Source organism: Rhipicephalus microplus, chromosome 1 (assembly GCF_043290135.1).
Source record: "Rhipicephalus microplus isolate Deutch F79 chromosome 1, USDA_Rmic, whole genome shotgun sequence".
NCBI lineage: Eukaryota > Metazoa > Arthropoda > Arachnida > Ixodida > Ixodidae > Rhipicephalus > Rhipicephalus microplus.
The window spans coordinates 204,147,014-204,171,002 of record NC_134700.1 but is presented as its reverse complement, the minus strand read 5'-3'; positions in this window follow the sequence as shown (position 1 = coordinate 204,171,002).

Genomic DNA, 23,989 nt, shown 5'->3' with positions numbered 1-23,989 from the left:
ACAAATTCGTCGGGCGTGTTTTCGTGGCCGTTCACGTTACTCTTTCTCACAGGCCGAATAGAGACGCGTTTCGTGTGGCCTACAGTAGTTCCGTGCACTGTCTGTGAGTAGGTTCCTTCTCCAGAGAAGTTGTTTCAGCGTGCTATAAGGTTTATTTTATCTGCTCAACGCTCATTTTGGGCAACCATTGTATATATAGTTATATATTTGCTGCAGAATTTCTAGATATGGAGTAGCCGAGGTAATATGAAACGCAACTGCTGCATAGCAAGGTAGTCATAACAGAACCGAACAACAGAATTCGAGAATCTTTACTGCGTTATGGTTTAAGCCTAAATGGTTTTCAGTATACAGTATAGCACATCTATACATGTTTTCTCTGCCAGTCACCATTCACTGGTGCTGGCAAGTGCTTGCGAGGCAAAATAGCGTTGCTTGTGCGTGCTTGAAACCGCATTGACTTTCAAATTCAAAGGCTAGTGACGTGGCGTTCCCGCCTGTCCGTAACTAAACAGCATGCTGCACGCAATTCGACAGGCAAACGTGCCAAGTCCAGACGTTCACTGTTCTGCAAGCTGTGAAGCGCTATAGGATTCCAGGCACGTCTCAATTCGTGCTTTGTCACGCCGATGCCGCAGCTCGGGGGATTTACAGCGGCAAGGTTGACTGGCGATAGAAATGCCGCAGCTGTGTGGGCGGTGTGAAGAGTGCGGGTATCGAACGCGCCCGAGAAGGTTGGATTCTCGCCTGTCTCTCGAAAAGAAAGGAGCCACGGCGCCAACTTCGTTTTGCGCACTCGCGACCCGCCACCATGATTTGTTTCAAGATGCATGCGGCGCTCATCTCCCCCTCCTCCCCCAACTTGCCCTTGAGTTCAGTCTGGACCTTGGTTATGAATTCCGAAACCATCTGCCAAAGTCTCACCACAGCGCTGCCCGCGGCGGTCATTGGCTCTCCGCAAGCATTTTATTTGCCCGTCAAGTGCGTGCTGTCGCAGTTCTGCGTGCCCAGCATCACCTCCGAGCTCTGGCATCAATATCTGCCGACACTTGGTATTCCTGATGGTAAATTATTGCTTCTTGCGGCATCTGAATGGGGAGATCAGAACTCGCCGTCTATCCACCATTTCGTATTCCCCACCCTTTTTTTTTTTTCGCGACTTCAGCACTATACCCTTTGAGGCCTGTGACGGCTGTAGCTAACGGATATACCCCAAAATTGATTACACGCTCTAGGAGACAGTAGTTTAGAGGTTGCCTCGGCAAATGTAATAATAAAAAATATTTCACTCTAGTAATGTAGCATTTAACCTATGGCATGTTTAAGGGTTAGCACTGAGAGGGAAAGTACAGGAATTCAGAGTCTTACTTCAGAACAGGTACTCGGCTCTTATCAAGGAAACCAACCTTAGCGTCGACGCAATGATTGATAATCTGACGAGTATCATTAAAGAGTGTTCAGTGGAAGTTCGATGTACGGTAGTTAGACAAGACACTGGCTAGTTGTACCAGGAAAAGAAGAACCTCATTAAAAAGCGTCAAAGCATAAAAGCCTCCGGTACAATAGACAAAATAGGGCTAGCAGAGCTTTCGAAGTCGATTAATAAGCGTAAAGTATCCAATGTAAGAAGGTATAACATGGAGAGAATTGAACACGCTCTGAAGAACGGAGGAAGCATCAAAGCAGTGAAGAGGTAACTTGGGATTGGCGAAAATTAGATGTATGCACTAAGAGACAGGGAAGGAAAAATAACTAACAATATGCATAAGATAGTTACAATAGCGGAGGAGTTTTACAGAGATCTGTATAGTAGCCGGGACAACCATGACCTCACTATAAGAACTAGAGTAACCCAGATGGCACCCCACCAGTAATAATAGAGGAAGTCAGAAAATCCTTAGAGAGCATGCAAAGAGGCAAAGCTGCTGGTGAGGATCAAGTAACATCAGATCTGCTGAAATATGGAGGAGAGATTGTGTTACAAAAACTAGCCACCCTGTTTACGAGGTGTATCCTGACGGGAAGAGTACCAGAATCTCGGAAAATTGCTAACATCATCTTAATACATAAGAAAGGAGATGACAAGGACTTGAAGAGGCCGATCAGCTTGATGTCCGTCCTATACAAGCTATTTACAAAGGTAATTGCTAACAGAATTAAGGCAACATTAGAATTCATTCAACCAAAGAAACAAGCAGGATTTCGAACGGGCTACTTAACAATCGACCACATTTATCCTATCAATCAGGTAATAGCGAAATGCTCAGAATACAGCCAACCACTATACATTGCTTTCATAGATTACGAGAAGGCGTTTGATTCAGTAGAAAAGATCAGCAGTCTTGCAGACACTGCGGAATCAGGGCGTCAACGAAGCATATATAAATACACTGGAAGAAATAAACAGGGGATCAACCGCCACCATAGTGATTATTAAAGAAAGCAACATAATACCAATCGAGAAGAGTATAAGGCAGGGGGATATAATCTCCCCAATGCTATTTACCGCGTGCTTACAGGAGGTTTTCAGAGACCTATAATGGGAAGAGTTAGGGATAAGAGCTAATGCAGAGTACCTTAGTGACCTGCGTTTCGCCGATAACATTGCATTGCTGAGTAGCTCAGGCGACGAATTGCAAATCATAATTACGGAGTCATACAAGGAGAGCAGAAAGGTAGGATATAAAATTAATCTGCGAAAAACGAAAGTTATGTACAACAACTTCGGAATTACTGTGGCTGCTGGCATCAGACTTGCCCTCAAATTGATTCTCGTTAAATGATTTAGAGTGTACTCTTTTCAATTACGGGGTCTCAAAAGAGTCCCGTATTGTTATTTTTCGTCACTACCTCCCCGTGCCGCGAGTGGGTAACTTGTGCGCCTGCTGCCTTCCTTGGATGTGGTAGTCGTTTTTAGGCTCCCTCTCTCGAATCGAACCCTGATTCTCCGTTACCCGTAACAACCATGGTAAGCAAGTAACCTACCATCGAAAGTTGATAAGGCAGACACTTGAAAGAAACGTCGCCACCTCGTGGCCATGCGATCAGCAGAAAGTTATCCAGAGTCACCATGCAATACTAATAAAAGCACCCGTTACCCGAGGGGCTCCAGGCTCACTGCAAGTATTAGCTCTAGAATTGCCACAGTTATCCAAGTAGGAAGACACGATCTAAGAAACCATAACTTATTTATTGAGCCAGTCGCAGTTTCGCCTTATTTCGGCATGTACTTAGACATGCATGGCTTAATCTTTGAGACAAGCATATGATTACTTGCAGGACCAACCAGCACCATGAAGGGTTGATCAACCAACCAAACATCATGACAGCAGCTGAAACCTGCTGTCATGGTGTTTATCCCGAGCTGGAGTCTATCAAACTGTCTTCTGCTGCGGATTTTTTATTCCTCTATCTTCGCATTTAACAGATGCATGATATTTGGTGACTTTAGCTCAATGGATATTGAAGATGCTTTGAAATAAGAGCGCAATATGTCGACAAGGACAGGAAAGACAGGGACAAGCGCTTACTACCAACTGAAAATTTAAGAGGAAAGCTGTGAAATACATACTGACAGTTGAAACATTTCGCTTCATAGTAATCATCACTACATATAGTTAAAATTCCATTTCACCATATATGTTGAAATGAATTTTTTTTGAAATATTAGTACAGTTCACTCTTGCGGTGTCTATAGACTCTTGTTTGACAACCGCATTTAGGGCAGCCAGTGAGACGCCGCCGCACGGCGTCTCATCGCTATTTAAATACGACGGGAAGGTTTACCACTGCTCCCCTCCCTTCACAAAAAAATAACAAAAAATGAGTGCTAGTGGAAAGGGCCAGCCACGCCCCTTGCGGCAAGGAAAGGCATTCGCCTCAGCCGCTGCTTTGCAAAGTTCCTTCGTTCGCCCCAATATGACGCGAGTTCCAGTTCAGTATATCCAAAAGAAACGTCGAGATAGAACAATGAATGAAGCCACTAGTGTGCTCAAAGCCGCAAGCACGAAAAATAGGCAAATCCGTGTACTACCTTTCATTCTCATGATGGCTGAACGTTCAATCACTGCGCCGGACTTTTCACTAAATATATATAAGGAAGCTTGATCGGTTTAAAGACAGCCTCCGTATTTTCTTGTTACGAAATAGACTTGCTTAAAGGCATAATATTTTGTTGCAGTTTGTGTAGTAAACGTACGCCATTGGACCACTGTTTTGTTTGAGGGATTGATTGATATGTGGGCCGTAGTGGCGGGCTCCGGAAATTTGACCACCTGGGGCTCTTTACCGTGCACCCAAATCTGAGCACACGGGCCTACAACATTTCCGCCTTTAGTTTTCTTTAATGGGAATAGTGTCTTAGTATATTACTAACCATGAGGGGAAACAATTTCAGTGCGTTCCCAACTTCTTGGCAATTCGCGTGCGTATTCCGGCACCTTCGTTGCCATGTTTCACATGCGTGACGATCTGTTGGTACTACGCTTATACAAAAATCCGCTGAGCAGTGACAGCCATACGACGTGCTAACGAGCCCTCTCGACCACGTCCCTTATCTCGGGCCGAAAAAGCAGGGAACAAGCTACCGGAAAGGCCCGTTCAGGCGGCCAACCCTGGTCTAAGCAAGCTCACTACTGCAGCACAGATGCTTATGATGACGTCGGGACGCACATTAGCGTCTGCTACAAACAACCGCGGATAAAGGTCTGCCTCCTCGTAATGAGCAACTTGGCATCCGCGAGTTCGGCCATGCGGGAATGCAAATCTCGAGCGAACAAACACGGCAGACAGCGTACTGAAAGGAGGGGGGTGAAAGCCGGCGGGAATTACCTTTGTTCCAAGCACAGCAGCGGGATCTGCCATGAGTGGCCCCCGAAGACGTAGCGCCGCCTGCCGGGGTAACGTAGCATTGTGACCGCAATTAGGGCAATTTGCCACACACCGTCGCAAACGAGCTCTGGTGGAGGAAACGAAAAGATAAGGAAGGCAAGAAAGAAAGAATCAAGGAGGCTCCGGTGCATTTCTCTCACCCGTGTCGTGTTCACTTGTCGCGCAGGTTCTCTCTATTCCTCGTATCATTGGCCGCCCCAGTGTCTCTCTTTCTCGGTGCCTGCGCGTGTTTGCGTCTTCTTTCGCTAACTACACCCATGCTATCGTGCATGCATTCGCGTACGCGTATGTGCGTTAGAATCTGCATGTTCGTGAACCATGAAATTTTATTTACGAAATTTATGAAATTTTATTTACGTCCGGGGGGGGGGGGGGGGCAGGCGATTGGATACATAACGCCCAAGTTTACGACAGTCCCAAAGCCTGAGCGAAAGGATCCGTAGCGAGCCTGGTGATCTGCAGTACGAATGTCAGATTAACATTTAAATTCGTTCACCTATTAACCATTCACCGGCTTAAAAATAAACGCTTTCGATGGGGCTTTGTCTTCACTCACGAGTATTAATATTGCGCAAGCAGGTAACGGAAGCACATAAATCTCGGCTATAACAATCACAGAAATACCTCGAACCACACTGCGCATAACTATGGGAGACTTACCCCACATGGAAATCTCCAATCCTATGTTACACTGGTAATTGCTGTTTTCTCATCCCTACAATTTGAAGTAGTGATATTTCGATAATTTAAATATCGACTACATGCTATATACTTTTCTGTTTTGTCTGTGTTTATGCAAACTATTCTCCTTGGAAAACAAAAAAAGACGTTGCCTGATGTAATAAAATCTTACGTCTCATTTCGTGCGCCGTAAATTCATGCGTTTATGTATATATATACATACTGAATTGTAATGAAAATGTGAAGAAAAATGAGTGAAAAGGTAACGTGCCGTGGACAGGATATATATATATATATATATATATATAGTCTAGTATGTCAAGAATCGGGAAAACGGAAGTCAGGAGGAGGAAACGAAAAAAGTGAGAAGGTAAAACATAAGATACTTTTGTACAGTCTATATGATATCAACGTAGGGAAACGAAGTGAGGGTGAGGAGGAGGAATTAGCAGGAGGGGATCGCCACCAGCTTCGCCGCTGGCTTTCTTTTTTATTTCTACGGTCACCTAACAAACTGGCTAAATAAGGACTCTCGTGAAGTTCATTCCTAAACTATGGCTATGGCTGTGCAAACTGTCGGAGAAGTTGACCATCGCCCTCGGTTGAAGAACCGAGATTGCAGCATAATAAAACGCCAGAATGTAAAACAACATGGCAGAAAGGAAGTTCGCGGGTGCCAATGTGTATATTGGTCTGTTTGCGCAGTCGGGGCGAGACCTCGAGAACGACGCACAGGTCCAAGTCATTGGCAGAACTTCAAGCGCGGCTGTCTGGTCTGTCTGCAGATGGCAAAAAAAAACAAATAAAGGGAGCCGAAGCACCCAAATACGCCGCAGGGTGAGTGGTAGAGAGCTCATAAAGAAAACAGCGCCGCGAAGGGTGTCGCATAGCAGGCTCGTAATCTTAAGGTTTGCCCCACAGGCGAGAACCTTGTTCAATCTTCAGATTACCGTGCAGTGTTATAATCGCTGCATCTCGTTTTGGTAAAAAAAGGAGGGGAGACGTTGGCTTTTTCTATTCAACCCAACATGAACGGAGAAACCCACTTTACAAGAAGTCATTATTTCTAACGCGGAATTAGAGTACAAACAACTAGGCACAAGCAAAGTATACATACAGTACGTTGGTAGAATATATTTACAGCCACGGGTTAATGGGTGGAATCAAAGTGGGATTCCAATTTTGCGCGGAATGATGTGCGGTCAGGTGTGGCAACAATGGTATCGGGAAGGCGATTCCAAAGTGTTATTGCTTGGAGGAAAAAGGAGTCGTTCATTGCGGATGTACGGCCGTTGATTCGTGCAATGGGGCTTGAATGGTTATTGCGGGAAGAAGTTCTGTTTGGGGGCTGTAAAAGTTCGTGTCTTGATTGGGGTCGGAAAAAGAAACTGTGGAGGAAGCATAGGCGCGAGATGAGGCGGCGCGACGCGAGTGATGGCAGTTCAATTGATTGTTTTAGGGCGGTGACGCTGATTTCTCTGGAGTACTGTGAGGTTATAAAGCGGGCAGCGTGGTTTTTAACTGCTTCTAGTTCGCTAACGAGGTATACCTGAGATGGATTCCAAATGGACGATGCGTATTCGAGCTTTGGCCGTACGTATCTTAACTATGCTAGTTTTTTGACGTCAAGAGATGCTGATTTGAGGTTACGGCGCAGAAAACCAAGCGTACGCAGAGCGTCTGAGCAGATGGACTGCACGTGCGGTGGAAATGAAAGAGATGGGTACATGTGCACTCCGAGATACTTGTTTGACGGAGCCGAATCAAGAGGAAGCGAATTGATAAAGTAGGTATGATGAACAGCGGTGCGTTTACGGGAAAATGACATCGATTTGCATTTGGTTAGATTTAACGGCATTGATGAGTCTTGGCACCATAGTGCAACTGTGTCGAGGTCTTGCTGTAGTTTAGTACTGTTTTCAAAGTTGTGAATGGGAGCGTATATGACACAGTCATCTGCAAATAGTCGAAGTTTTGTTTGAATGTTTGTTGGCAGGTCGTTTATGAATATTAAAAATAGAAGAGGTGATAAGCCCTCACCCTGAGGGACGCCTGATGATACGTGAGTTTTAGAGGAGTTATGATTATTAGCAGAGGTGAATTGTTTACGGTTGGAGAGGAAGTGTTTAACCCAGGAGACAATATTCTGTGCAATGCCAAGGGAATTAATTTTGCTAAGTAATAAGTTTTGTGGTACGCGATCAAAAGCTTTAGAAAAGTCTAGGAATATGGCATCAATCTGCAGGTTATCATCCATGCTTTTTAGTAGGTCGTGGGTGAACTCGGCTAATTGGGTCTCGCATGAGAAGTGCTTTCGGAAACCGTGCTGGTGATTATAGAAGAAATTTATTGATTCAAGGTGAGTCGCGATGTGAGAAGATATAATGTGTTCTAGTAATTTAGAGGCAATGCTTGTCAGGGAAATAGGGCGGTATTTTGCTGGATTCGTTCGCTCTCCTGTTTTGAAGACGGCTACTATTCGGCCTATCTTCCAATTGTCTGGAATTTCGCTTGTTTCAAGGGACTGCATGAAGATGAGGCAAAGAATCTGACTAACCACTGTGACGGTGTTAACTAAAAGTTTGGGGGTTATTTGGTCAGAACCTGGCGCTGAAGATATCTTAAGACCGGTGATTAGTTTAGCGATTCCTTCAGGGTTAAATGCTATTTCGGGGGATACAGCGCCGTAGGTATTCGTGTTGACTGTGTAATGTTAGTGGTAGAAAATACTGATGAAAAGTAATCATTTAAAGCGCAGGCAACGTTTTTTGCGTCTATTGGTTCCCCGTCTGGGTCTAGAAGATCTATGTTGGTACTTTGAGTTTTGTGAGAGCATGCGCCAGAATTTAGTGAGATTTGAGCGGAGGATAGATATTAGGTCACATGAAAAATATTTATCTTTGGCTTTTTGTAGTTCCGTAAGATACTTTTTGGCGCACAGGTGATATTTTTCCCATGTTAAAGGGTTATCGCATTGACTGGCGGTCCTATAAAGACGTTTCTTTTTATTTAAAAGACTTTTCAGTCGTTTGTTGAACCAATGATTTGTGGAATCTGATTTTACGCGAATGGTTGGAATATACTGTTTTTCTAAGTTAAGTATCGTGTTTTTGAATATCTGCCAGTTGGCGTTTACTGAGCGGGTTTGATATGATCCGCGAAAACTGTCAAGAAAAGAACCAAGTTTGTCATTGATAGCGTCATAATTTCCTCGTTTGTAATCAGTTATGAATTTTTCAGTCGGCGACCTTCTGGTCAGAGGTAAAGATATGCAGTTGTGGATAAGGTTATGGTCGCTAAACCCGGGGAGTACTATTGTGCGCTTTATGTCATCCGGGCTTGATGTTAGAAGAAGATCTAAAGTATTATCCCCTCTTGTGGGGCATGTTATAGCTTGGTGTAGGTTAAAATCTAGCGTCAGATCAAGGAATTGCTTTGATTCGTTGGACGGGAATGCACTAGGGGCTGAGAGTAAAGGCCAGTTTATTTGAGGGAAAAAAAATCACCGAAAAGAAAAATAGAGGCGTCCGAGAACTTGTCTTTAATCCGGGTGAGTGAATTTTAAAGGAGGATGGAAAAGCCAGGTTCAGAATCAGGCGGCCGGTAACAGATGCCAAAAATCGCCTTTTGGGCAACGTTTGACACTCGCACCCAGGTTAGTTCTAATGTGTCGTCTTGAGTGATAAGAGAAGATGTTAGATTGTTTTTAATAGCTATGAGCACGCCTCCACCCCGGCGATTAGTGCGATCATGGCGATATAAAGTGTAGTTCATGTTAGACGGGAAGATTTCGTTGTCGAGTACGCCTTTGTGTAACCATGTTTCTGCTGGCACGACAATGTCGGCTTCTACATCTTGGATAAAACTGTGTAGTCTGTCTAGTTTAGGCAGTATGCTTCGTATATTAGTGAAGGCAACATTTAGATTTAGCGTTGATGATCGGCTTGGTCGAGGGTTAGAGGTACAGTAGACAGAGGGGCGTCATTCGGTGGTTTTGCTGCTCATACCTAATGACTCACCAGCTATGGCACGCACAGTCTGTTTTTTGCTGATTTCTACAATTTTGTCGGAAGTCTGGTCATACATGTAGCACTTTTTGTCCACGTGAAGTCTGTTGAGACTGAGTTTAAATGCGTATTTTCGGGGGCGGATGAACTGCAACAGCTTTCACCGTGCAATGCGAGTGGGAGCTGCGAAGTCCTCCCTAATGGCGAAGTCTGTGTCTTTAAGCATGCGACCGCAGTTCAGAATGCGTTCCTTCGTTTTGTAGTGGGCTAGTTTTGCAATGATGGGTCGAGTTCTGTTTTCTGAGAAGGTTTCGATTCGGTGTGTGCGTTCCATCGCACCCGGTTCCAGAGTAAGTTTAAGCTTGTCGGCACAAAACGTGGATATCTTTTGCTCCGACTCTTCCCATGTTTCCTTTATGTTGTCTTTTATGCCAAGAAAGAGAAGGTTGTTCCGTCGTAGGCGGTTGCTGGCGTCAATAGTTGCGGCTTTGAGCACAGAAATTTCGCGGCTTATCTGGGATGAATCGTTCTTATCGCTAGGGTTGCTGGTTTGGGCCTTTAGTTTTTCTAGGATTTCAAGTCGGTTGCTAATTGAGGAAATTTGTTTTTCCTGGGTTGCTTGGGCAGTTTTAAGGCCGTTGATCTCTAATCGAATCGTTTCTAGATTGTCCTCAACGCGTTTGATAGAATCCAAGATTGCGGCTATATCACTGCTTTTTGTTGGGCCGGGATTCAGTTCCACGTCGCCAGAAAGCACCAGTATTAATTGAGAACATAAACCAAAAGCAATCGCGTCAACGCACAAGTCCAATATACTGCGCAATTTAAAGTCGTTGGGGCACGACACAGCAATAAGGAAGCGATTACTGCTTCTACACGATTTACAATTGTTTAGATAACTAACCTGCAAAGTCAGAAGCGGGTTGAACTTGGTGTGGCTTGCGGTGTCGTGCCCCAAACTGACGGCATCGGCAGAGCGGTTTTGTAGCGGTGACACCGGCCATGTGACCGGTGATGTCATCGATGCGCTTGGTTGCCAGCTGTAGGGGGGCCACTGGGCTGGTTTTGGCGGAGCAGCAGGATCCGGAGCGTCAAGGGGCGGGCCAGTTTCCCAGGCTAAGTTCCTGGGCGCAGGGGGGTAGGTTGATCCGAACTTGTCTTGAAGGGACGGGCACACACCGGTGGCGATGAAGCACACCAGCATCTGCAAAGTCAGAAGCGGGTTGAACATGGTGTGGCTCGCGGTGTCGTGCCCCACACTGACGGCATCGGCAGAGCGGTTTTGTAGCGGTGACACCGGCCATGTGACCGGTGATGTCATCGATGGGCTTGGTTGCCAGCTGTAGGGGGGCCATTGGGCTGGTTTTGGCGGGTCAGCAGGATCCGTAGCGTCAAGGGGCGGGCCAGTTTCCCAGGCTATGTTCCTGGGCGCAGGGGGGTAGGTTGATCCGAGCTTGTCTTGAAGGGACGGGCACACAGCGGTGGCGATGAAGCACACCAGCATCTGCAAGGTCAGAAGCGGGTTGAACATGGTTTGGCTTGCGGTGTCGTGCCGCATTTGTCCTCTACTTGCCACAACACGAATGATCAGTCCTACAAGAGTGTACTCAATTCTTTCTTTCTTTTTTAATTACGTAGTGTTCTTACGTATAGCTGGCCAATCATAAGCGTACTTCATGGGAATACCAAACATTATGAGTACGTGGTTATTAGGTGTGATGGTTGCAGTAGTATAGAATATGGTGTAAGATTACCACCACCACCACCACCACCACCATCATCATCATCATCATCATCATCATGATCCTGACTACTAACACCGCCGGGCAAAGGCCTCTCCCATGCTCCGCTAATCGACCCGATCGTATTTTCTTCTACGATATATCTGCAAACTTCTTCAACTCATATGCCCACCCAATTTTCTGTCTCCCTCTCAAGAGTTTGCCTCCTCTTAGAATCAAGTCAGAAACCGTTCGTATACAATAATGAAAGCGCAAATAGGAAGAAAGAAAATCATTCGAACAAAAAAGTGAACCGTTTTAGATAGGAGCATCCAAGCCTTGATCAATCTACATGAAAAATATACGTCAGTTCTCAGCGCAAAATCATATTCGCCGGCACAGGGAGACTGCGGCGTGTTCTCGCACGATGACATGTGTGCAGTGCAGTGAATTCATAGTGATAGCACTTAAGTACGGAACTTGTACGTATACTCTACTCTGTTGAGTGCACAATCACCGGCTACCCAGTAGTTTGCTTGTAATGGTGTCACAAGAGCACTTCCTGCATACTCTGCAGTGATTTAAGAGGCACTTCGCAGCGCTCTCTGAACAATTAACTACACTTAGCTGTGGAAGCTTATAAAAAATATTTCAGCAAACTTAGGCGAGTGTCTTGTTATATTATGGAGCTGATTTTTGATTCCCCTTCTCAGGCCTGCCGGGATCATTACACATTTGGCAACAGCGCAGTGTGTCCTCTGTGTCCTTCCGTAGTTTAGAAATCGATCTCTGAGTGATTTTAAGTAGGCAACGTGAAATACACTCGCAAGGAAGACTGAACTGCTTCAACAAATGTTTCGCGAATTCCTTCACTGTTGTTTCTAAAGCGCTAAATGGGAATGTGACAGCGGAATGTGCAGTTCGATTGCATGGTACTTAGTGGTCATGCACGATTGCTCGATGCTTACTGGGTGGTATGTGGTGCTCTGCAATCTCTTCCATACGCATTGATTCGTACATGGCGTGCCAGTAATGCCGTTGAAAACATCAGTGTAAAAATTTAAGGAACGTGGAAACGAACAATGACAATCACAACACAAGGCACTGGTCTTCAAGGGAGTCTTTATGAACTGGGTGAACACCACCTGATAGAGTTCTCGATGGAGAACCTTTATGGAAATTGAAAGAAACAACTTTTAATTTATAGGAGTTGAAGAATAACTTTATATAAACTGAGTTCTCCAGATCATGTACGACCAAACATCCAAGTGGTATCGCCAACACGTAAGTGATGTCAGGTGCTTGTACGGCATACTGTTACAATACATTTGCGACACTCCTTCGCAGCCTACGCTAAACTGCACATATCTCATGGCAGCCGCAGCTTATAACGCAGGCTGTGATGCCATCCCGTCTCGCTGGCTCTCCCGTTCGTATATTTCGCCACAGGCCTGCCCCGGACCCAGCTGTGCACACAAGGGTGTGGCGAGGGTTATGGGTTCCATTCCACCTGGACCCTTTTCCAGCATGGCTCGCACGTCAATCGCAATGCCTTTGTTCTCGGAAGCCAGGGAAATAGGATCCATTTATATCCTAGGGCCAATTACTGAAATTAACAACGCTGCTGTTTTGGCAATGCTACTCTTTTTTTCTTCAAAAATACATCTTTGTGCCATTGCTGGTTAAAGCCATTGTTTATTATTTCTGCACATTTTGTTCTTCTTCACCTTCGTTTTGACAACCATGATCGTATAGTAATGCATTGTGTCCTTGTGATGTCTAGAGTGCCCTTTGCACATGATCCTTCAGTTCGAAGTCAGAGAAAGTAATTAACAACCTATGAAGTTCCACCCTTCTTTACTACAGAGCCAAAATAATCTACATTTTTGCCAAATAATAAAAGTCACTTCATGAACATGTAATACTGCGGAAAACTCTGAAGTATAGCTGTGTTGTAATCATTTGATTGGTGGCCATCGTTGCGATTGAATGATTGATTTATCGATCAATTGATTAATATCGTCGGAGCTATTAATATACGTGTCGCCTTTTTCAGAATGATAGTGAAATAAACCTAATTGTGAGGAAAGACACTTCTGTTTATTATCATTTATTTAAAGCCAGTCGTTTAAAATTGATATGTAATTGAATATTTCGAGGAAAAAAGAAATAGTATGTATTTATCATCTAGCTCTCTAAAGTATAGAATGCATGAAAGCATGTGAAAACACTTGGTGTTACCGACATAAAATATGTACTCATACCATACGAACAAAGAAATGAGAAAAAAATGCTACATTGATATAATATTACGCGGAATATCGAACGAGAAATCTGACACACGCCCAAACATACTATATGAATCAAGCAAATTTACCTACACTGGAGAAAAATCATTTTATTAACCACAACATCGACCTCCTGTGTGCGTGCGTCAGAGAAAGACGCCTGTATGTGCCCTGATAGGTTTTTGTCGAGCACAAAGAGTTTCAGAAATAAACTGAAAATATATAACAACACGAAGGCTTGTTTCTATAAGCTCATGGTAGGTAGCCAATCGATCTTACTGCTTACAGCAATCTTTCACTACTCAGGCACTATATTTCAGTGCTGGCAGCGCAACTTCAATATCAGTCATTTTTAGCTTTTCCCTGACCCAATGGAAATATATGGAGGGTAATAAAAATACAAGTAAGAAAGTAACGCTGAATGAAATGGCGCTGGAGGATTTGCATGGATTCACTGCACCGCAGACACTGAGTCTGACAGCGGGGCTACTCGGTTCATCCGCAAACACCAGCCGTGCCACTCACAAGACTTCTGAAGCTATATTACCGAAACTAACACTAATGAAATACACTATGATGATATATAGGGTTTAACGACCCAGAACCACCATATCCTTATGAGAGACGCCATGGTATAGAGGGCTACGGAAATTTTGACCACCAGGGGTTCAGCTACACAGGTTTTACGCTATGACTCACACTACTCTTGAAATGAGCAGATGCCTATCTCGACAACTTGTGGCTTTGAACACCCCCCCCCTCCCCCTTTCCTGTGGTTTCGACATTGGCTTTTTATTCGGCATTGAATGACGACGTGCTTCGAGAACGTATTCGCTCTCTCTCGTCGGCGTCAGTCTTCTGCTGATTTCCAACAATACAGTTTAGTTTGTAAGATACCCTGTATTACTCTGCGCATGCTGAGCATCGTGATGCTTTATCGTCTTCATCTGCAGTCGAACATCAGGGTTTGTCCTCACCGGCAATCATTAAGACTATCACTATATTTAAGGATCCTTAACAGACCACTTGGTTCATGAACATTACCCTATGACAGGGTAAAATACGGGTCAGCGAAACATGACGCAACAGGCACAACTATACCGAGGCGAGGATTATAAGAAAGACGAGATATGCGCTAACTTACATTTGCTTTATTTTCCTAAGAAAATGACATAATAAACTAGTTGTAGTAAGCCAATCGCAAGTCCATTCCCTGCTCTTCCTTTTTATCGCCCTCGTTTTCGTAGTAGCCTTGTGGTAAAACATGCATCGCCAACTCCCCCAAATTCTCACGTTACAGTGAAACATTCAGGACACTGCAGTGACTATCAGTTGAAAGCGTTGCGTCCTGAGTGTTATAATGCGTCGCATTTTGCACTATTCTGCCATTTGTTCCTTTCTATGTCATATGCTTTATTCGAATAACAATGCGAGATTCTTGAAGAGCACCGGAGAAGGGGCGAGGAGTGATCCATGGTAATGCGAAGAGGCGACCCAGGAAGATCATGGAAGCCGTTCCCGTTTCCGTGCTCCCCAAGCATTGTCCACGCTGCCGTGCTGCCCCGATGACAAACGCGTATTGACCACCACCACTGTTGCTGTTGGCCGATGCGAAGACGTCATCTGCGGCGGTGAAGGAGCGGACTGAGCTGCAGCATCGCGGGTGCGAAGCGCCATGAAAAATGCGCCATGAGCCGTGGGCCCGACGGGTCGTTAAGCGATGCCACGCTAGCCCATCACTCTCGCATGTGGTCACGCACGCTAAAATTGCGGTGGCTGTGGTGGCTGCGGTATTTCCCGCAGTGGTAGTATACAGCTTCTTGCTGTACTCCCTACCGTTACCGTCGACGTCACCCCGACAGAAGCTGTGATGGGCGTACGCTGAAAATCGTTTCTGCATAGCGGAAAAACAGACCGTCAGGTTAATACATTTCGTTGCCCAGTGAAGAATAGGCCTGGGCTGAAGGATACCCCACACGCTTAATGGTGATAGCATGCAAGGCAAAACAAAGGGGAGGGGGAAACTGCGGCTAAAAGACAAGAAAGCTGGCTGATTGAATGAGTCTTGGGTCTTGGAGCCAGCTGGGGATTGTGTGGCTGGCGTAGTGGACCAAACGGCTCGTGAAACTATACCGCAGAGGATTAGGTGGTGGCTTCCGCTGGCGCACTTTCATTGTGCGCGGCTTTATTACAACGCTGGCTGGGTTGTAAACTAGCTTTGTGCGTGGCAGTATATCAGTCGTGCAATCAAGCAGCGTAATGCTAAAAGATCGGGAGGAGTATCTTTCACTTATACGGGCCGCAGATGCTAAACTTAGCATAGTGGAATGAACGTCAAGTGCTATGTATCTAGCAGTAATCGTATAGGAATGACAGCTGCTACAAACAAAACATGCCTCCTGTGGCGCCTTGAGTGTCTCACTAAAGGCGCCAGCGAGTGGCATGCTTGTTGTTTAACTCTGTGGCAGCGTAAACTTCGTTAATGAGGTCAATAATGCCAGTTGGTGCGTGAATCTTTGTTCCGCAGTATTACTTCACTCCAACTTCAGTAACGTACGGTAATAATGACTCGAGAAAATGCTGCTTCCTTGAATTTATTAGCTATATATATGTTCAAGCTAGCTGCCTCATAGTACGAGCCATTGCTGTTTTACATTGTCCGCCTTTCCTTCCACTACTCCTATAACACGGTATTGTAGGTATCTATTTTGCTTAACATTAAACTTACCATTAAACATCGTTGCTTGAGTAAGTGAGTGGGTGACTGAGTGTGTGAGGAATCAATCATTCAATTGATCAAGCAAGCAATCATAAATTGATCATGCCTGCCACAAATGCTTATTTATTGTTACATTATAACCAGAACGAGCTCATCATCGAATATAACTAAAATGGTTTAAATTTCTATATTTCCCAAAATATAATTTAAGTGTGTGACAATGCAGCTCAACAATAATAATTGGCTCATATATGAATTTATCACTGTATACAGATGTACTATTACGCAGGTATGCTACGTCAAGTGTGATATATCCATCTATCTATCTATCTATCTATCTATCTATCTATCTATCTATCTATCTATCTATCTATCTATCTATCTATCTATCTATCTATCTATCTATCTATCTATCTATCTATCTATCTATCTATCTATCTATCTGTCTATCTATCTATCTATCTATCTATCTATCTATCTGTCTATCTATCTATCTATCTATCTATCTATCTATCTATCTATCTATCTATCTATCTGTCCATCCATCCATCCATCCATCCATCCATCCATTTATCTATCTATCTATCTATCTATCTATCTATCTATCTATCTATCTATCTATCTATCTATCTATCTATCTATCTATCTATCTATCTATCTATCTATCTATCTATCTATATATCTGTCTGTCTGTCTGTCTGTCTGTCTGTCTGAGTGTCTGTCTATCTGTCTATCTGTCTATCCATCCATCCATCCATCCATCCATCCATCCATCCATCCATCCATCCATCCATCCATCCATCCATCCATCCATCCATCCATCCATCCATCCATCCATCCATCCATCCATCCATCCATCCATCCATCCATCCATCCATCCATCCATCCATCCATCCATCTATCTATCTATCTATCTATCTATCTATCTATCTATCTATCTATCTATCTATCTATCTATCTATCTATCTATCTATCTATCTATCTATCTGTCTGTCTGTCTGTCTGTCTGTCTGTCTGTCTGTCTATCTATCTATCTATCTATCTATCTATCTATCTATCTATCTATCTATCTATCTATCTATCTATCTGTCTGTCTGTCTGTCTGTCTGTCTGTCTGTCTGTCTGTCTGTCTGTCTGTCTGTCTGTCTGTCTGTCTGTCTGTCTGTCTGTCTGTCTGTCTGTCTGTGATTGTGACAACATAGATGGTGACGTATGCGCCGAACAACTACGAGTTTTCCTTTGACCCTTCGGCAACAGTGCAACGTACTGTATACGTATACCTTCTAGGGCTCACCCCCTGCACATATGACTGCGAGACAAACGGAGTCGGAGCAGCATGTAAGGTAACCTTCTATTGCTCTTCTGAAGACTTAGACGAACGTGCGTGGCATATCTAATCACTTTTCACGAAGAAAAACTTATCCATCGACTTAATTTTTTTCTTTCTTCTACTTGCTAGAGCCGAGAAGCGACGCTTTAAAATGAGGTCTGTACGAAATATTTGAGGAAGAAGAAGGAAGATGGAAAAAACCGAAGAACCGATTCAGGAAGGCACCGTCTTCTAACGACCTTCACCTAAAACGGTGCGTACGAAAGCGAGAGCGGAAGAAAACGTTTTTATGTTGTTGCTTCTTTTTTTTTAAAAAAATGTGCTTTTCTGTATTTACGATTCTCTTGTCCCACTTCCATATTTAGTTTTTCGTTGTTTGACAACTTGCTGTGCTCCGGCGTTAAAAATCGAGAAGCCCGTCTCTGTTTCAGCCTCCATAGTACAGTGTTCTCAGGCATTCTTGCTTCCGAGCTCATTTCGTTTAAGCAGTTCGGCTTACGTTTGTTTCTCGTTTACGTGATTTTCTTTTTTTGCTTCAAACGGAAGCCAGGTGAGAGTGTATGGGAAGTAGAGGGACAAAGTGGGCGAATTTTTTTTTGCACGAACGTGAGAGTTCTTCTCAAACGTCGAGCCGCTGCCTTCATGTTGAACTCTTTCAAATTCATGACCCACGTCGGTGTAACTTCCTCCCCTAGTCCTCCTTCCCTCTCTCGACACCGAAAAAACAAGCTCTCCAAACACGGCGGGACCATTCTCTAGCTGCTACGTGCTGCCAGAACACACCGCCCTATGCGGCAAATTGCGATCCCAGATAGAGAAAAACCAGCGAAGCAGAAAGCCTTGAGCCTGAAACCTGCAATACTCTCCGTTTTTTACGCTCATGTCCCATGTGCCACATTTAGTTTTTTGGCTTTTTTCTGGTCATCCTTCAGGGGGCATTTGGCTTGTACTTGTTCTCACCTTTTCTTGTAGCTTTTTTATGTAAATCTTTCTAGGCGTAAAGCAAACAGATTGGTAACGAATCCAGAATTTCCATGTGAAAGAAAAAAGATACTCCGATGGCCGGCTTGTATGAAAATCAAGACTACCACCTTCACTATTGTTGTATTGATGAAAAACGAATCGTGTTTTCTTCGGGGCTTGAACCCAAACACAGGTAGTGCAAATCGAGTACTTGCATAGCAGGGTTTGCAACGATGTCCTTCTTTTCTTTGTTCTTACTCGCACGCTTCTTTTTCGCATACCTCAATGCTATGGAGCTTCCTCCAAGGCTTTTTTAATTATTTATTCTTAGCCAAAGAAAGAAGCAACAAACAGGAATGCCTATCTTTTCGGTGAGGCTTTTGAATATTTAACGTTGAATAGTACGAGGCTTCGGGGAATGAGTACCCCCCGAAGCCTCGTTAATACTAGTTAACCTAGTATAATAGCCTCGTTAATACTGTCTGTACCGTTAATACCTAGCCTCGTTAATACTAGTCGGTAATACTAGCTAAACCAGCTAAGGTATAGTAATTTCTCATAGAGAGGACTCGCTCGCTGGATTTTGTGCCGACCGGTTATGCCCTCACGATCTCCGACGTCAGCGTAGCTCTGGCCGACTGCGATGGTCTTACGTCATCTCCTGACGCCGATCTTCGACGACAGCGTAGCTCTGACCTACAGGACTAGCCCTACGCCATTTCCTGACGCCGACAAGAGCTCTCGCCAGTGGCACCCCTTCCTCGGACTCCTGCAACCGTGTCCATCTTTCCTGTCTTCTCCTTAATTCCATCGTTCGCTGTCCCTGCACCTCGCTCTCTCCTTCCTCTCTCTCTATCTCTTTACCTTTTAATCCTATCCTTTTAATCCCTTGTCTACCCCCATCCTTCGTGAGCTACAGTTGAGGTGTCCTCCCCCTGAAAGACAGTTACGGGGCTAACTTTTCTCTTCTTTTCATTTATAATCACTTCCTTTCTCATTGAGAGTTGTGTATTAATATTTAGCAGCAGTTAGACGTTAAGAAACTTGCGACTAAAACGTATCGCATTTCGTGTCTCCTGTTCTCGAAAACCTTCCATCATTTCATACATCATTTCTTGCCACATTTTTGATACAGAAGCGATACTCGTTGCAGCAAAGAATACACCAGATATTTCTTACTGGGTGCACAAAGAGCACCAAACGGCCTCTGGGTGAATGTTGGTCTCACATTTAATATTTACGCTGATTGGCTAATGCTTGTAAACAACAGTAAGAATTATTCAGACGGTATGGTTTATCTCCAACGTGTGACGTCGTGTAGGGCCTGATCATGCGGTACAGTACTAGTTATGGTACCAGATTCTCTTGCTGAGGAGCAAGAAAAGAAAATTGAAAAAAGGTGACACTTATCTACGACTTTACCTTAGTCCTTAAGTACCTTCCTAATAAGTAAACGCCATGGGCGCTTATATCCTTGAAGATTAGATGCACCCTTTCAAAGTTAAATAATTTTTTGCGCTGCATGCACATAAGGTTTTCAATTACGTCACGGTAGACATTGCGACACGTGAAGTAATCTATCTGCATTAACACACATGTTGCTAGGTTGAAAATGATTCTAGGTTTCAATCTATTGCTTGCACCTTCCTGATAAGTGTTAGAAAATGACTGCTAAAGAGTGATTGATAACAAAACGCTAGTCAATTAAAGATTGGACGGACATATTATTATCGAAACAGGAGACCATTGATAAATTGCAGTTACGGTCTGAAAGCTTTGTGAGTTCCGACCTCTATTTTCGCAGTGCTGGGAAGTGAAACGAAACCTTGTGTAGGGACGCTGCTCTCTGTAGGCCGTGTCTCTGGTTGAAAGACTCTGTCTTTGGATGAAATTCAGAAGCCCTGCCCATACCGGGAAAATCAAGGCAAGCCAAACTGGCCGTGTACGTTCCGGCTCTAATAATTTCAATTTTCTTTCTTTTTCTTTCTGACTTTCTTTTTATTTCTTTTTTCCTTCTATCTTTTTTTATTTCATGAAGGAAGACACAACACACAGACCCTTGCTTCGGGCCGGCTGTTCTTATTCTCACTTCGTACTTCTCAACGTCCACCAAGCGCAGCACGCGCCCATGCCTAAGCGCACTACACCTACATTACACTTTCGCCATTTCTTCCTTTCCTCCTTCTATTCTTTCTTTCAATTTCTTCTTGTTTCTTTCTCTTTCTTTATTTTTGTATGTTTCTCTTTTTCTTTTTACATCAAAATGCCCAATGATTTTTTCCTAACATTTTCCTTCCTCCACACCTGAAATGGGGATTTCATCCACATGCCTAGTGCTGATTGATTTGTGGGGTTCAACGTCCCGAAGCCACCATATCAATATGAGAGACGCCGTAGTGCAGGGCTCCGGAGATTTTAACCACCTGGCGTTTTTTAAAGTTCACCCAAATCTGAATACACGGGCCTACAAAATTTCCGCCTCCATCGGAAATGCAGCCGCCGCAGCCGGGATTCAAACTCGCGAGCTGCAGGTCAGCAGCCGAGTACCTTAGCCACTGGACCAACGTGGCGGGGCCATATGCCTAGTGCAACACTTTATTTCCAACAGACAAAAATACTCGTGGGTTCATGTCCAATCAACAATAAATATAAAATGGAAAATCACAAGTGACCACGATAAAAAATCAGACTGCCATATGAAGAAAATGCTGATTGCTGAAGGGTGTAAGGCAGGGGACACAATCTCCCCAATTTTATTTACCGCGTGCCTACAGAAGGTTTTCAGAATCCTAGATTGGGAACAGTTAGGGATAAGAGTTAATGGAAAGTACCTTAGTAACCTGCGCTTCGCCGATGACATTGCATTGCTGAGTAACTCAGTGGACGAATTGGAGCTGATGATTACAGAGTTAGACCAGGAGAGCAGAAAGGTGGGTCTTAAAATTAATCTGCAGAAAACGAAAATAATGCACAACAACCTCGGAAAAGAGCAGCTCTTCGAGAAAGGTAGTAGTGCACTTCAAGCTGTAAAAGACTATGTCTACTTAGGGCAGGTAATAACCACAGAGCCGAACCATGAGAGTGAAGTAACTAGAAGAATAAGAATGGGGTGGAGCACATTTGGCAAGCACTCTCAAATTATAACAGGTGGATTGCCACTATCCCTCAAGAGGAAGGTATATAACAGCTGTACCTTGCTGGCAATACGGAGCAGAAACCTGGATACTTACAAAGAAGCTTCAACCGAAGTTGAGGACGACGCAGCGAGCAATGGAAAGAAAAATGGTAGGTGTATCTTAAGAGAAAAGAAGAGAGCAGGGTGGATTAGGGAACAAATGTGGGTTAATTATGTAATAGCTGAAGTAAAGAAGACGGAATGGACATGGGCCGGGCATGTAGCGCGTAGACAGGATAACCGCTGGTGGTTAAGGGTAACTAACTGGATTCCCTGAGAAGGCCAGCGGGTTAGGGGGAGACATAAGGTTAGGTGGGCAGATGAGATTAAGAAGTTTGCGTATATAAATTGGCAGCTGCAAGCACAGGACCGAGTTAACTGGCGAAACATGGAAGAGGCCTTTGTCCTGCAGTGGACGTAGTCAGACTGATGATGATGATGAGGATGATGGTGGTGGTGATGATGATGATGATGATGATAATGATGATGATTTGGCGCTTCGCTCTGTACAGGTACTACGTGCCTCGTGATAAATGAGACGTCTGCGTGATAATCTTGAGCGTCCCCAGCCGATGCGTCTTCACGAAAAACTTCGCAATTTACAGAAAAATTACTTAGAGACTAGAATTGATGCTTTAGTGCCGAATCATGTTAACCAAAAATTGAAAAGAGCATAAAAGAGATAGAGATACAGCGTAGCCTCCAATTCGGAGTCACAGAACAACAGTGCACCCTACCAATGAGAGCCTCTTATTCTACTGAAAATCATAAACAGGCACCCACGTTGAGTGACAAACCTTTTTTTTTTATCTCCTCGCTACTCCAATATCACATGCTTATAATAAGCACGCAAAGTCAACCATGATTGCGTGGGCACATCAGTGGAGCTGTGCTTTGAGATGCCGGCTCCTCTCTTGCGGGGCTTTAAAGCCCATCGAAACGAACCATCTTCGTCTATTTGAGAACCGCGCTGACAAAAACTGTCTCTACTCTTCTTTTCCCGATTTCGAAACATTCTCAGTGCCTCCCACCCCCAGCTTCAAAACCACCACAAGCAAGTTTCGGTTTGCAAGCACGTCTCTTCTACATGCTACCCAGCGATGATTCGTCGCAGCGGTGATAGAATCACCTGAAAACACCAGTTACGCCCACGTACCCCCCTCCTTTCTCGCAACTTCTCTTGTGCGTCCATCTCAACACTTCTCTTCCAACAGGAACTGTTCTATTATCTACACCTCACCCTTTTCACTTTTCTTTTTCTTCACTTATGCTCGAAGTTGCTCACTCTGTGTTAGAGTCTGTAGGAAATCTGCATACGCTTCCTGCATGAATAGAGAGCACCGGATTTATTTTGCCCTCCTCCGGGGAATTGACTTATATTCAGGCCGAAGTGGTGGTGCACTCACTTTTTTAATAAGGACCTAATTACACCGTGGCGGCTTTTCGCTGAAAAGCGCTGCGAAATTCAAGAGGCACGAGAACGTTATAGCGCACGAAAGCAGAAACAAAAATCAGGCAAAGATGCGCTGAGGTATACTGAGGCTCTTCAGGGCACGAAATACACCAGTAGTTTCCAAGTAGGTGCTTTTAAATGGTGAGGGCGAGTTTAAAGAAAATTATCTCTCCGGAAAAAAATTACTGAAAAGATTATTATAAAGGGGCTTTGGTCATTTTGTTATGCGGTATGTGTTCGTTGGTTGAAGGCTCAACCAGAAACTCAGCTGGTTAGGGTATTTCACAGTTTCTACTTAGTACGAGAGACTCCCTCAAGAGGCCAGCGTTATAAGGCACACTGGCTGCGGGTAATATAAAACTAGGAGCGCGGGTGAAGTTTGTTTAATAACCCAGCCTCTAACGTGAATCTGGCGCTTATGCTCGCTTGAACAAAGATTTATTTGCTGACATTCGCCGAGGGATATTTTAAAGCAAGGTGTTTGTGAATACATCCTTTACTCTAACAAATAAACGCGAGAATTCTGTGAATATCCTAGAATTTGGTGTCCTTTACGATAACACAATTAAGGGACTATTACATGAAGAAGAGGGCAACAATGAATAACACAAAAGCAGTAGGCCTGTTAAGACAAAGTAGCAAGTTTATGCACTCAAATAATTGAGAATTCATATGTACACTTCTTGCCTGAAAACTATAGCAAACTACAGCGACCTCTTGTTGATGTAAGCGAAGGACGGAATGTGACACCAAGGGGACGCG